A 12752-nucleotide genomic window follows, 5' to 3' on the forward strand; every position below is an offset into this window, starting at 1 on the left:
TTAGCAGACTGCCCTCCAATTACAGTGGGATCCATTTAGCAGACTGCCCCTTCAATTTAGCAAACTGCCCTCCAATTACAGCGGGATCCATTTAGCAGACTGCCCTTCAGTTACAGTGGGATCCATTTAGCAGACTGCCCTTCAGTTACAGTGGGATCCATTTAGCAAACTGCCCTCAAATTTAGCAAACTGCCCTCCAATTACAGCGGGATCCATTTAGCAAACTGCCCTCCAATTTAGCAAACTGCCCTCCAATTACAGCGGGATCCATTTAGCAGACTAGCAAACTGCCCTCCAATTACAGCGGGATCCATTTAGCAAACTGCCCTCCAATTACAGTAGTATTCGTTTAGCAGACTAGCAAACTGCCCTCCAATTACAGTGGGATCTATTTAGCAACCTGCCCTCCAATTACAGTAGGATCCGTTTAGCAGACTAGCAAACTGCCCTCCAAATACAGCGGGATCCATTTAGCATGCCCTCCAATTACAGAGGGATCCATTTAGCAGACTGCCCTCCAATTACAGTGGGATCCATTTAGCAGACTGCCCCTTCAATTTAGCAAACTGCCCTCCAATTACAGCGGGATCCATTTAGCAGACTGCCCTTCAGTTACAGTGGGATCCATTTAGCAAACTGCCCTCCAATTTAGCAAACTGCCCTCCAATTACAGCGGGATCCATTTAGCAAACTGCCCTCCAATTTAGCAAACTGCCCTCCAATTACAGCGGGATCCATTTAGCAAACTGCCCTCCAATTTAGCAAACTGCCCTCCAATTACAGCGGGATCCCTTTAGCAGACTAGCAAACTGCCCTCCAATTACAGCGGGATCCATTTAGCAAACTGCCCTCCAATTACAGTAGTATTCGTTTAGCAGACTAGCAAACTGCCCTCCAATTACAGTGGGATCCATTTAGCAGACTGCCCTTCAATTACAGCGGGATCCATTTAGCAAACTGCCCTCCAATTACAGCAGGATCCATTTAGCAAACTGCCCTCCAATTACAGTAGGATCCGTTTAGCAGACTAGCAAACTGCCCTCCAATTACAGCGGGATCCATTTAGCAACCTGCCCTCCAATTACAGTAGGATCCGTTTAGCAGACTAGCAAACTGCCCTCCAATTACAGCGGGATCCATTTAGCAAACTGCCCTCCAATTACAGTGGGATCTAATGGACTCAACCTTCTCTTCTGTAACCTTGAATACGTTGTTTTTCACAGTGGCTTGGCTAGCAGTAGACTGTTGTATTGGGAGTCTGACCAAGCAATGGCTGCATTTGAGAGTCTGACCAAGTCATGGCTGCATTTGCAGGAGAGTCTGACCAAGCCATGGCTGTATTTGCAAGAGAGTCTGACCAAGCCATCAAGCCATGGCTGCATTTGCAGGAGTCTAACCAAGCCATGGCTGCATTTGCAGGAGAGTCTGACCAAGCCATGGCTGCATTTGCAGAAAGATGCTGTTAATGGGAGGACAGGATGAGCAATGAGCGCTGAGTGCCGTGCCGGTGACTGACGATGAGATTCCTTATTTTAGAAAGTGGGCCAAGGACACACACACAAGGACACACACACAAGGACACACAACCCTCACTGGCTTCTCTGCAGCAATCTGCACACTGAAATCCAAAACCATTGAAGCAAAACAACACAACAAATCAATGTGTGTGTGCGTGTGTGTGTGTGCGTGTGTGTGTGTGTGTGTGTGTACGTGTGTGTGTGTGCGTGTGTGTATGTGTGTGTATGCGTGTGTATGTGCGTGTGTGTGTGTGTGTATTTGTGCCTCTTCATTCATAGCATAAGTTTGTGTGATGGGCTGCCCATCACCTTGTGTCCCCCACCTGTGTCTATCACAAGCTCCTTGCCACAGAAGAGGGCTCGCTATGTGGCAAAACAAATTAAAACTCAAACTAAGTTCTGCACAGGATGTACACTTAATGTAAACTAACTAAGTTCTGCACTGCATGGATGTACACTTAATGTAAACTAAGTTCTGCACTGTATGGATGTACACTTAATGTAAACTAACTAAATTCTGCACTGGATGGGCTGTATGACTAAGAGCAACATTCTGGCCAGGACAAATTCACAGGCCAGTGTGTGTGTGTGTGTGTGTGTCTGTGTGTGTGTGTGTGTGTGTGTGTGTGTGTGTGTGTGTGTGTGTTGTTGCTGAGAGTATCAACAGAGCAACACCAGTTTGCTGTCCTGACAAGATAACCAATTCCAGGCGGGCGGGCGGACGTGTTGACGTTGAGCCGCTGGGCCAGTGTGTGTGTGTGTGTGTGTGTGTGTGTGTGTGTGTGTGTGTGCGTGTGTGTGTGTGTGTGTGTGTGTGTGTGTGTGTGTGTGTATGTCTGGGCCAGTGCCGAGCAAGCGGGCAAGACTCTGAGGGCAATTAGAGTCGGCCTCATGAATCACAGTGACATTTCACATCCCAGCCGAGCCTGTGCTGTGTCTATCACACCGCTCAACACTCATAAATAGACCATAGAGGCCGGCTCTTCTCTAACATCACCTACAGAACACCACCTCACCTACAGAACGTCACCTATAGAACATCACCTATAGAACATACAAAACTTCACCTTCAGAATATCACCTATACAGAACATCACCTACAGAATATCACCTACAGAATATCACCTACAGAACATCACCTACAGAACACCACCTCACCTACAGAACATCACCTACAGAATATCACCTACAGAACGTCATCTACAGAACACCACCTACAGAATATGACCTACAGAATATCACCTCACCTATAGAACATCACCTATAGAACATCACCTATAGAACATACAAAACATCACCTTCAGAATATCACCTACAGAACATCACCTACAGAACATCACCTACAGAATATAAACTACAGAACAACATCTTCAGAACATCACCTACAGAACACCACCTACAGAACACCAAAACACCACTAGAGAACATCACCTACAGAACATCACCTACACAATCTACAGAACACCGCCTACAGAACACCACCTATAGAACATCACCTATAGAACATACAGAACAACACCTTCAGAATATCACCTTCAGAATATCACCCACAAAACACCACCCACAAAACACCACCTATAGATCATCACCTACAGAACATCACCTACACCATCTACAGAACACCGCCTACAGAACATCACATACAGGACCTACAGTCAACACCACCTATAGAACATCAACCACAGAACATCACCTATTGAACCTCACCTACAGAACATTACCTAACATCAACTACAGAATATCACCTAAAGAGCATCACCAACAGAATATCACCTTCAGATCACCACCAATAGAGCAGCACCTAGAACATTACCTATAGAACACCAACTATGGAACATCACCTACAGATCACAACCTATAGAACATTACCTAAGATCACCTACAGAACACAACCTATAGAACATTACCTAAGATCACCTACAGATCACAACCTATAGAACATTACCTAAGATCACCTACAGAACACCACCTATAGAGCATTACCTAAGATCACCTACTGAACACCACCTATAGAGCATTACCTACAGAAGATCACCTACAGAGCATCACCTATAGAACATTACCATCAGAACATCACCTACAGAACATCACCTATAGAACAACACCTATATAACATGACCATCAGAACACCACCTATAGAACATAGATAGATAGATAGATAGATAGATAGATAGATAGATAGATACTTTATTGATCCCCAGGGGAAATTCAAGGTCTCAGCATACAACACAAACACATTCTTTAACAGCAGAAAGAGTAATTAAAGTATATAACATAAAAACACAACTAAGCAGTAAGGACAGTAGAAGATAAAGAATATGTTAAATACATTACCTACAGAACATCACCTACAGAACATCACCTATAGAACATTACCATCAGAACATCACCTACAGAACATCACCTATAAAACATTACCATCAGTATGGAACATCATCTGCAGATTATTACCTACTTGGCATTACTGCTCTGGGCCAGAGCAGAGTTAACACAGTCTAGCACAGAGATGCACCATGGGTAATAAGGTTAGGAGAGTCCTTTAAGGTTGGCTCAACGGAGTTACTCTAATGTAAAGGTTATGTAGGTTATGTACAAGATGACTGGCTCAACAGAGTTACTCTAATGTAAAGGTTATGTACAAGATGACTGGCTCAACAGAGTTACTCTAATGTAAAGGTTATGTAGGTTATGTACAAGATGACTGGCTCAGCAGAGCTGCTGTAATGTAAAGGTTATGTAGGTTATGTACAAGATGACTGAGGACGGTGAATCTGCTCATTTCCATACATGTGTGTGGTAGGAGTGAAGTGAGAAGAAGTTTCACTGATTGATGATGAAGAGAGTAAAAGGGTTCATTCTAGTTTGGAGGGTTTTAAAGAGAGTAAAACAACTCCAGGGTTCATTCTAGTTTGGAGGATTTTCCTCTCCCCTGCAGCTGATCAATAAGTGTACAAGTATTTAACTGATGATTGCAAAAGTTGCTATATATAAATGTTAGAAATATACTGTAGGCTATATATATATCTTTGAAAAAGAAAAATCTAAAAAATGAGCTAGATGTCTAGATGTTAGGTCATTTCTCATAAAATAAAAAGACTATGGACCCTATATGACAATATTGTGATAAACGTAATAGTCTCTAAGGTTTGCTGAGGTGTAAATTCCATATTACATGTAGGTCAGTTATAAACACACACACACACACCGCATGGGAACTTCGCCTATAATATCCCGCCAAGCGTTCCCGATCACGACCACATTCTTATACAACCGTAATGTAGGCAAATAGTACGTCAAACCGGCAGGGCAGCTCATGACTGTGCGTGCGCCCACACAGATAACGGAGACGAGGCTCCTATTACATGGCTTTAATCAGAGTTAATCACGCGCACATCTTGGAAAACATTGAGAGAAGCTCTTTTTACACTTTTGGAAACAGCTACTCCGGGGCTTTGGCAAAGCGCTGACTGTTCTGCATCATCTTGGGTACGTTGGTAAGCTCGTGCACAGCAAACCAATAACGTAGGCTACGATGACCGGAGGCATCCTACGCACACACGCCAGCACCCCACACACACCCAGCCACTAATCCCTCTAGGCGAGGTTTCCAGTTCGGCGTATCTGCGTATGGGGACCGTATAATGAACTCAGTATATCGCTCGGTGTAAAAACGTACCTACCGACCACCACATTTTTGGCAATTAACTGGAATAGACTGTTGTGTGTATGAACAGCTCATCGTAACCTAAATGCCTGAACGTTACAGAACAAGACAAAGGGACAAGTAAATGGGCAGATGTGGGCAATGTGAGTCAATGGGCAGAACATTATGACTAAGGACCATTAAGGGAGACTAATACATTTGAGCTGATCACTGTAGCTTCCCAGATCATGGCTTTTTTTTGAGACAAGGTATCGTAGCAGCAACAGCAGCACCTGTCTCAGTACAATGTTCCATGCTGCACGCTTGTCACACTCCTAAAACAAAGGACTGCACTGTAAAAGCAACAGTCTCACAACAAACCGTCAAACCACTCCAGCTACATGGGATGGATTAAAGATTAAGCAATGGACAATGGAGAGGATGACAGCGATTACATGCGTCAATAATCTTTGAGATCTATATGGTAAACGAATGTATAGAGTTGACATTAATGTAAAGAGTGGAAACATACCAGAAGATTGGGATGCGCCTCCTAAATGCCACACTTCCGAGTCGATGGCACCGAAAGAAGTTACCGGAACGCACAGACGCCTATCGCGTCTCTAAGCATTTTCCGTTTGTGAGACTGCACGCGATGTGTGGATGTGTAGCCCTCTGTAGTGCAGATCGTTCACTCTCTCGCGCTCCCTCTCGCTGCTTCCAGGTTTGGAACGCCAGATGCCGTAGATAGGCGGTGCTATTTTATGTTTCTTGCTTCCCACCGAAGTCCCTCGCTGGTGAGCCCACTGACGTAGGCAGTCTCTGCGCTTTAACCGCCCCCGCTGTCTTTCACTGCAAAGAAATGTTTCCAGTTGAGTGCCAAGGTTGAGACAGGCACGTTGATTCCAATCATGGAATATCATTGTTCAGCCCACAACTCCAACACCTCATCTTGCAGTCAGACTGACGCACTTCATATTCCCAGTTGCCATAACATTGTCATCGTGCAAACGCACTGAGTTCCCTCACAAACATAACGGCACTTATGGGACAAAAAAACTGTAGAATATACTGAAGGTTAACTACCGAGTAAGTAAGTTTTAGTAGGCTACCATTAAGTATAATGTAGTTTCAATGTAGTTGCATAGTTTAGTCGCAATGCATTTTTTCATGTCCGAATACTGCGTTCTTGCATATGAATTCCTCAAAACAGCAGTTTAGACACTTGACAATTTTGGTTGGTTATCTGATTTTATGGACAATAGATTATTAAATAGTATAGGTTAAATGCTGCTGGTAAAGCCCGGGGAAGTGTTCACATTGATCACCTAACACACACACACACACACACACATGTAAACGATCAGCATCCTGATTGTGTTGGTGTTTAGACTGTTAAGCCAGATCTCATAAGCCACTATTTTGTTTTCCGAATGGAGGTAGGTTATACCTACCTTAGATGTAGAGTATATTAATCTCTCAGTGTATGTGTCCCTCTAACGGCTGCCGGAGGTACTGCAATACAGGACTACACCCTTCATAGACTGAGTTCATTGTTGTGTGGGCCGGCCAGGCCTATTGTAAATACGGCATAATATATGAATTATGCTGAAATGATTTACACAGACTAGAAGGTACATTGATACAGACCACAGGTCAAACAGAGAATATTCTGTGCGTATGGAGCCTTATTATATATTTCCCATAACCACTCTAGGCAACATCAACCTGTCCTTGCCTCTGTGACAAATGGCTCCACCTAGCCAGATTTTAAAAAGATAAAAGAGATAAAAAGATTTTTCTCACACAAATATATTAGGACTAGATATGGCATAGTGCCTTTGTCATTTATTTAATCTTAAATCAAAAGCTCACATTTGCTGAGTTTGTATTTGTAAACCAATTATTAGGCCTAGCCGACTCATTTGCCTATAGACATTGTAGGTAAAACCACACAGATTGAGGATCATTCAAATATGGAGAAAAGTAGTCTATGTGTTCTGTACTTGGTGCATTTAAATTGGTCAACACAGTGATCCAGCTAATCTTAAATCTTTACATGTGAATGCATTAGTGTTTGTGACGCTCTGATGATTGATTATGCTGGCATACAGAAAACATTAACACATTTACTGATATACAAACGGTTAAAAAGGAACAGGTAGGTTATTTCTGGAGGCTCTATGATCACATTTACGTGTTGCACGACGTCAAGGTGAGGCCAGAGAGAGAGACAGAGAGAAAGAAAGAAAGAGAGAGAGGGAGAGAGAGAGAGGGAGAGGGAGAGAAGGAGAAAGCTACGCCACTGTTTCACTGTCACACATCAGAGCGCGCAGCTCGGTCCACCATCCCCGTGGCGATAGTCGCGCGGCCCCACGCCCTAATAACACAACGCAGCTTCTACGATGAGGTAAGTTTCCGTTTGCAAATTCTACTGTTGAGCGATTTCGTCCACCATTAGTGATTTTATGCAGGTTTGGATTGGGCCATGTCAGTTAACTGTGAGCTTTGTTCCTGGTCTGTCATGGAGACGGCAGCTATCGCTGGGAATCTCGAGCGTGGTGCTGATGCGAATACTAATAGCACGCGAGAACACTGGAGGTGCTGGAATATGCCGCGTGCCTCTGCTGTGATTCTAGATACGATTAATGTAATTAGCTGTGTATAATGTATTGTAACGTATTATCGCATGATATGTAACGCATGTGAAAAACAATAGCAGGGACAAAAACACGTTTTGACAGGCGAGTGGCAAGGTCGACGGTTAAACCGTGGGTGGGTGTCGGGAGTTCGCAGAGATACCTATTGATATAATTAGCTTATCGAAATATTGTTTTACCTGCGCCTGATTTTAGGTGTGTGACACAGATCGTATTATCTTATTGCAGCCCCTTCATCTGGGCGAAGGCATTTAGTCACACGCACTGGAAAAATAGAGACCGACTCCATTGCTGCCGTGATGCAGTCTCGGTCCCTTAGCATCATCTCAAAGCGCACACTGGCTACTGTTCCTCGGAAAAAAGGTTTTCATCTTGGTATTCTAGAGCACCAAAATGGACTGTTCTGTGGTATAAATTTCAAGGTATTGCTATGTGTAGTTCATAACGAATTATTGATTAGTTAGGCCTATTTTACGGGAACAAATTTGATAAATGCACACCGAAGATGCCTTATTCTGCACCGCATTTGCAACCAAAGCAGCCTAATATAAATTCCTTCGCACAAATGCATAGTCGATTGTTATAAAATGGTGGCTGTTTGAACCTGTTTTAAACAACATCACAAATATAATTCTTGCATATGAATGTTTGAGGCAGTCAAACGCAGCACACCACAGAAATAAACCACTGGGTTAAAAATCCATCTTGCTTAAGGTGAGGATAGACGAGGAGCTACTCTAAACAAAGCAGAAAATAGGGTCAGTCTTGGCCAGCTCAATGCACTCCCTCTGATGTAGTAGGTAAACCACACACACACACACATATTCTATCACTCCCTTCTCTTTCTTTCTTAATGCTCACTGCATCATGACATTGTTGAATTCACATTTAAATAATATATAATTAATAATTCACCTTTTAATCACAAAATGGGATGCTGTCTCTGGCCATATCTATGTTGGTTCAGAATGTGTCTGTGATGTGTTGTTCTCAGTGTTGAGCTTGTGTCTGATGTGTTGGTCTCAGTGTTGAGCTTGTGTCTGTGATGTGTTGGTGTCTGTGATGTGTTGGTGTCTGTGATGTGTTGGTGTCTGTGTTGAGCTCGTGTCTGATGTGTTGGTCTCAGTGTTGAGCTTGTGTCTGTGATGTGTTGGTGTCTGTGATGTGTTGGTGTCTGTGATGTGTTGGTGTCTGTGTTGAGCTCGTGTCTGTGATGTGTTGGTGTCTGTGTTGAGCTCGTGTCTGTGATGTGTTGGTCTCAGTGTTGAGCTCGTGTCTGTGATGTGTTGTTCTCAGTGTTGAGCTTGTGTCTGTGATGTGTTGGTGTCTGTGTTGAGCTCGTGTCTGTGATGTGTTGGTGTCTGTGTTGAGCTCGTGTCTGTGATGTGTTGGTGTCTGTGTTGAGCTCGTGTCTGTGATGTGTTGGTGTCTGTGATGTGTTGGTCTCAGTGTTGAGCTCGTGTCTGTGATGTGCTGGTGTCTGTGTTGAGCTCGTGTCTGTGATGTGTTGGTGTCTGTGTTGAGCTCGTGTCTGTGATGTGTTGGTGTCTGTGATGTGTTGGTCTCAGTGTTGAGCTTGTGTCTGTGATGTGCTGGTCACTGAGCTCAGATGGCATGGTGGTCATTTTCAGACCGCGGCCGCGTCTGTGTTGGTTTGGGGGCGGGCAGGGCTGGGTTGTGCCAGTGATGCTGTTGGTACGAATTTACCCCCAGGGATGTACTGGGTCAGGAGTCAGCTGGGTGATTCAGCCAGGACTGCATGTCTCCAACAGTCAAAAACCCCACAGACTAACAGGCCTCTTACATAAGCTTATGTAATTCATTTTGGATGGAGACAAGGACAACTATAAACTCGTGCATTGCTTAGTATTTTGTGTAGAGACATATTACAAGCAGTGAGTGAAGGGGAGAGGTGTGGATATTGACATCCCCAGTGAATGAGGGCTCTTTGAATGAAGCCAAAAGGAAGATGAATTAGATTCATAGCAGAAGTCCATTTTCTGGCCCCCTGTCAAGATAATCTTGTGTTGAAAAGATACTCGCTCTCACTCAACTCCACACAGTGCTTTAAAGATATGAGGTGGAGCCCTAATCCTCTCTGCACCGGCTAGTGCTTGGAAATAAAAAACTCATCTCATTCTGACATATACTGAAAATCAGTCAGCCATCTTCAGCTCGTCTTATTGGCAAAGACCATCTGTGTTATTTTATTTTATATTTTTTTTAAATATATTTTTTGGCCTTTTTATGCCTTTAATGATAGTGAAAGTGCGAGAGTGACAGGAAGCGAATGGGAGAGAGAGCAGGGGGTGGGATCCGGAAAGGACCACGGGGCGAGAATCGAACCCGGGTCGCCGGCGTACGGTGCAGGTGCCCCAGCCAGTTGTGCCACAGCTAGGGCCCATCTGTTTTATTTTGAAGATAGAATGATTTTGAAAACTGGAGAAGATTGACTTTAGTTGGAAATCCGATCTAATCAGGCCCATGCATTTAATAGCACATGTTGTTACAATGGAGTTGTGGCCCACAGAAACGGCAAAGATCCTTTCAGAATTATTAAATAATTGTGCAAATTTGGAACTCAAGACCTGTCTGCATATTGGCTCTGTGCACTTAGTAGCGACCAACTTCCTTTTTTGTCTTACGGTGGGTGAACCCATTTCTTGTTCATTGACATCGCTGTCATCAAACACCTGAAGATGAGTACTTCAGTTGTACCAAAACGCAAAAGATACAATGTACTTGAGGGTTTTAAGCTTCTTACTATCCGCTCTAAGGAGCACTGCTGTGTGACGCTCTGCTCCGTTTGAAGTCGGTATAAAACCTTTTTCCTAAAAAAGCCAGCAGTGGCATCACAAAGTAAGGAGGGCAGGATTCTCGGTGACTGACCACACGTTTTGGTACAATTGAAGCACTCATCTTCAGGTGAGTTGAGTTCATTGAAGTGATCAATGAACAGGAAACGAGTTTGCCCACTGTAGGACAAAAACTCAAGTTAGTCGCTACCTAGTGCACAGAGCCAATTGAGTTGAATAAATGTGATTTCATATTTTCATCGGTGATGAAGCTTTAGTAGAACTCTGATATTAGATTCATGAGTACTTCACACTCAGGATGTAGGCAGTAAAATGTACCTATTGGTCATCACCTGGGATTGAGTCACCCCTGGACTAAATTGAGCTTCTTTGTCGCGTTTGAAATGAAAAGAATGAAGTGGATCGATCAGACAGATGGACAGGCTATCTACTGTTCATCAGTCCAGCATCCGGAGTCCGATCAATGCCATGCAGAGACCCAGTGCAGGGACAGAGAGTCAGGGCCCATTCCCTTCTGCCTGGCTGAGGTTACACAACGTTTTTGCCTTTGACAATGGTCTTTCACCATTGGTGTCAGATGAGGCGATCATAGAGCCATATATATATATATATACGCCTTGTGCAACACCAGTGTTGGGACTCACCATTGGAGATTAGTAAACAATTCATGATAGATGTTTGGTCAGTGTGTCATTGAGTATATCACCCTACAAGATTCATTCCACAGTTTGTGACGTTCCCGACCTTCATATTCAGGTCTGATGCTGAAAATATGTCGACTGTGACAAAATTGTGGCAAAATGGGTCTGAAGTCTGAACCTAGTATTACCCAGCCCTAATGTCCCCATCCCCATCCCCTGTCCTGGCGATCAGGAGCAGCCCTAACGTGCCCATACCCTGTCCTGGCGATCAGGAGCAGCCCTAACGTCCCCATCCCCTGTCCTGGCGATCAGGAGCAGCCCTAACGTGCCCATCCCCTGTCCTGGCGATCAGGAGCAGCCCTAACGTCCCCATCCCCTGTCCTGGTGATCAGGAGCAGCCCTAACGTGCCCATCCCCTGTCCTGGCGATCAGGAGCAGCCCTAACGTGCCCATCCCCATCCCCTGTCCTGGCGATCAGGAGCAGCCCTAACGTGCCCATACCCTGTCCTGGCGATCAAGAGCAGCCCTAACGTGCCCATACTCTGTCCTGGCGATCAGGTGCAGCCCTAACGTGCCCATACCCTGTCCTGGCGATCAGGAGCAGCCCTAACGTGCCCATACCCTGTCCTGGCGATCAGGAGCAGCCCATAGACTGTACTGTATAAATTAGGGAGCTTCCCTTATGGCACGCCTGTATCCATCTGCATTATGAGAGCAGATGTAATGCTGTTGTTCATGTGCATTATGAGAGCAGATGTAATGTTGTTGTTCATGTGCATTATGAGAGCAGAGGTAATGTTGTTGTTCATGTGCATTATGAGAGCAGATGTAATGTTGTTCATGTGCATTATGAGAGCAGAGGTAACGTTGCTCATGTGCATTATGAGAGCAGAGGTAATGTTGTTCATGTGCATTATGAGAGCAGAGGTAACGTTGCTCATGTGCATTATGAGAGCAGAGGTAATGTTGTTCATGTGCATTATGAGAGCAGAGGTAACGTTGCTCATGTGCATTATGAGAGCAGAGGTAACGTTGCATTATAATGTTGTTCATGTGCATTATGAGAGCAGAGGTAATGTTGTTCATGTGCATTATGAGAGCAGAGGTAATGTTGTTGTTCATGTGCATTATGAGAGCAGAGGTAATGTTGTTCATGTGCATTATGAGAGCAGAGGTAATGTTGTTCATGTGCATTATGAGAGCAGAGGTAATGTTGTTTATGTGCATTATGAGAGCAGAGGTAATGTTGTTCATGTGCATTATGAGAGCAGAGGTAATGTTGTTTATGTGCATTATGAGAGCAGAGGTAATGTTGTTCATGTGCATTATGAGAGCAGAGGTAATGTTGTTTATGTGCATTATGAGAGCAGAGGTAATGTTGTTCATGTGCATTATGAGAGCAGAGGTAATGTTGTTCATGTGCATTATGAGAGCAGAGGTAATGTTGTTTATGTGCATTATGAGAGCAGAGGTAA

This window comes from Alosa pseudoharengus, unplaced genomic scaffold (assembly GCF_046254945.1).
Source record: "Alosa pseudoharengus isolate Yale_2024_CS ecotype anadromous, Long Island Sound unplaced genomic scaffold, YU_APseudo_1.1 YU_APseudo_1.1_scf_11, whole genome shotgun sequence".
NCBI lineage: Eukaryota > Metazoa > Chordata > Actinopteri > Clupeiformes > Clupeidae > Alosa > Alosa pseudoharengus.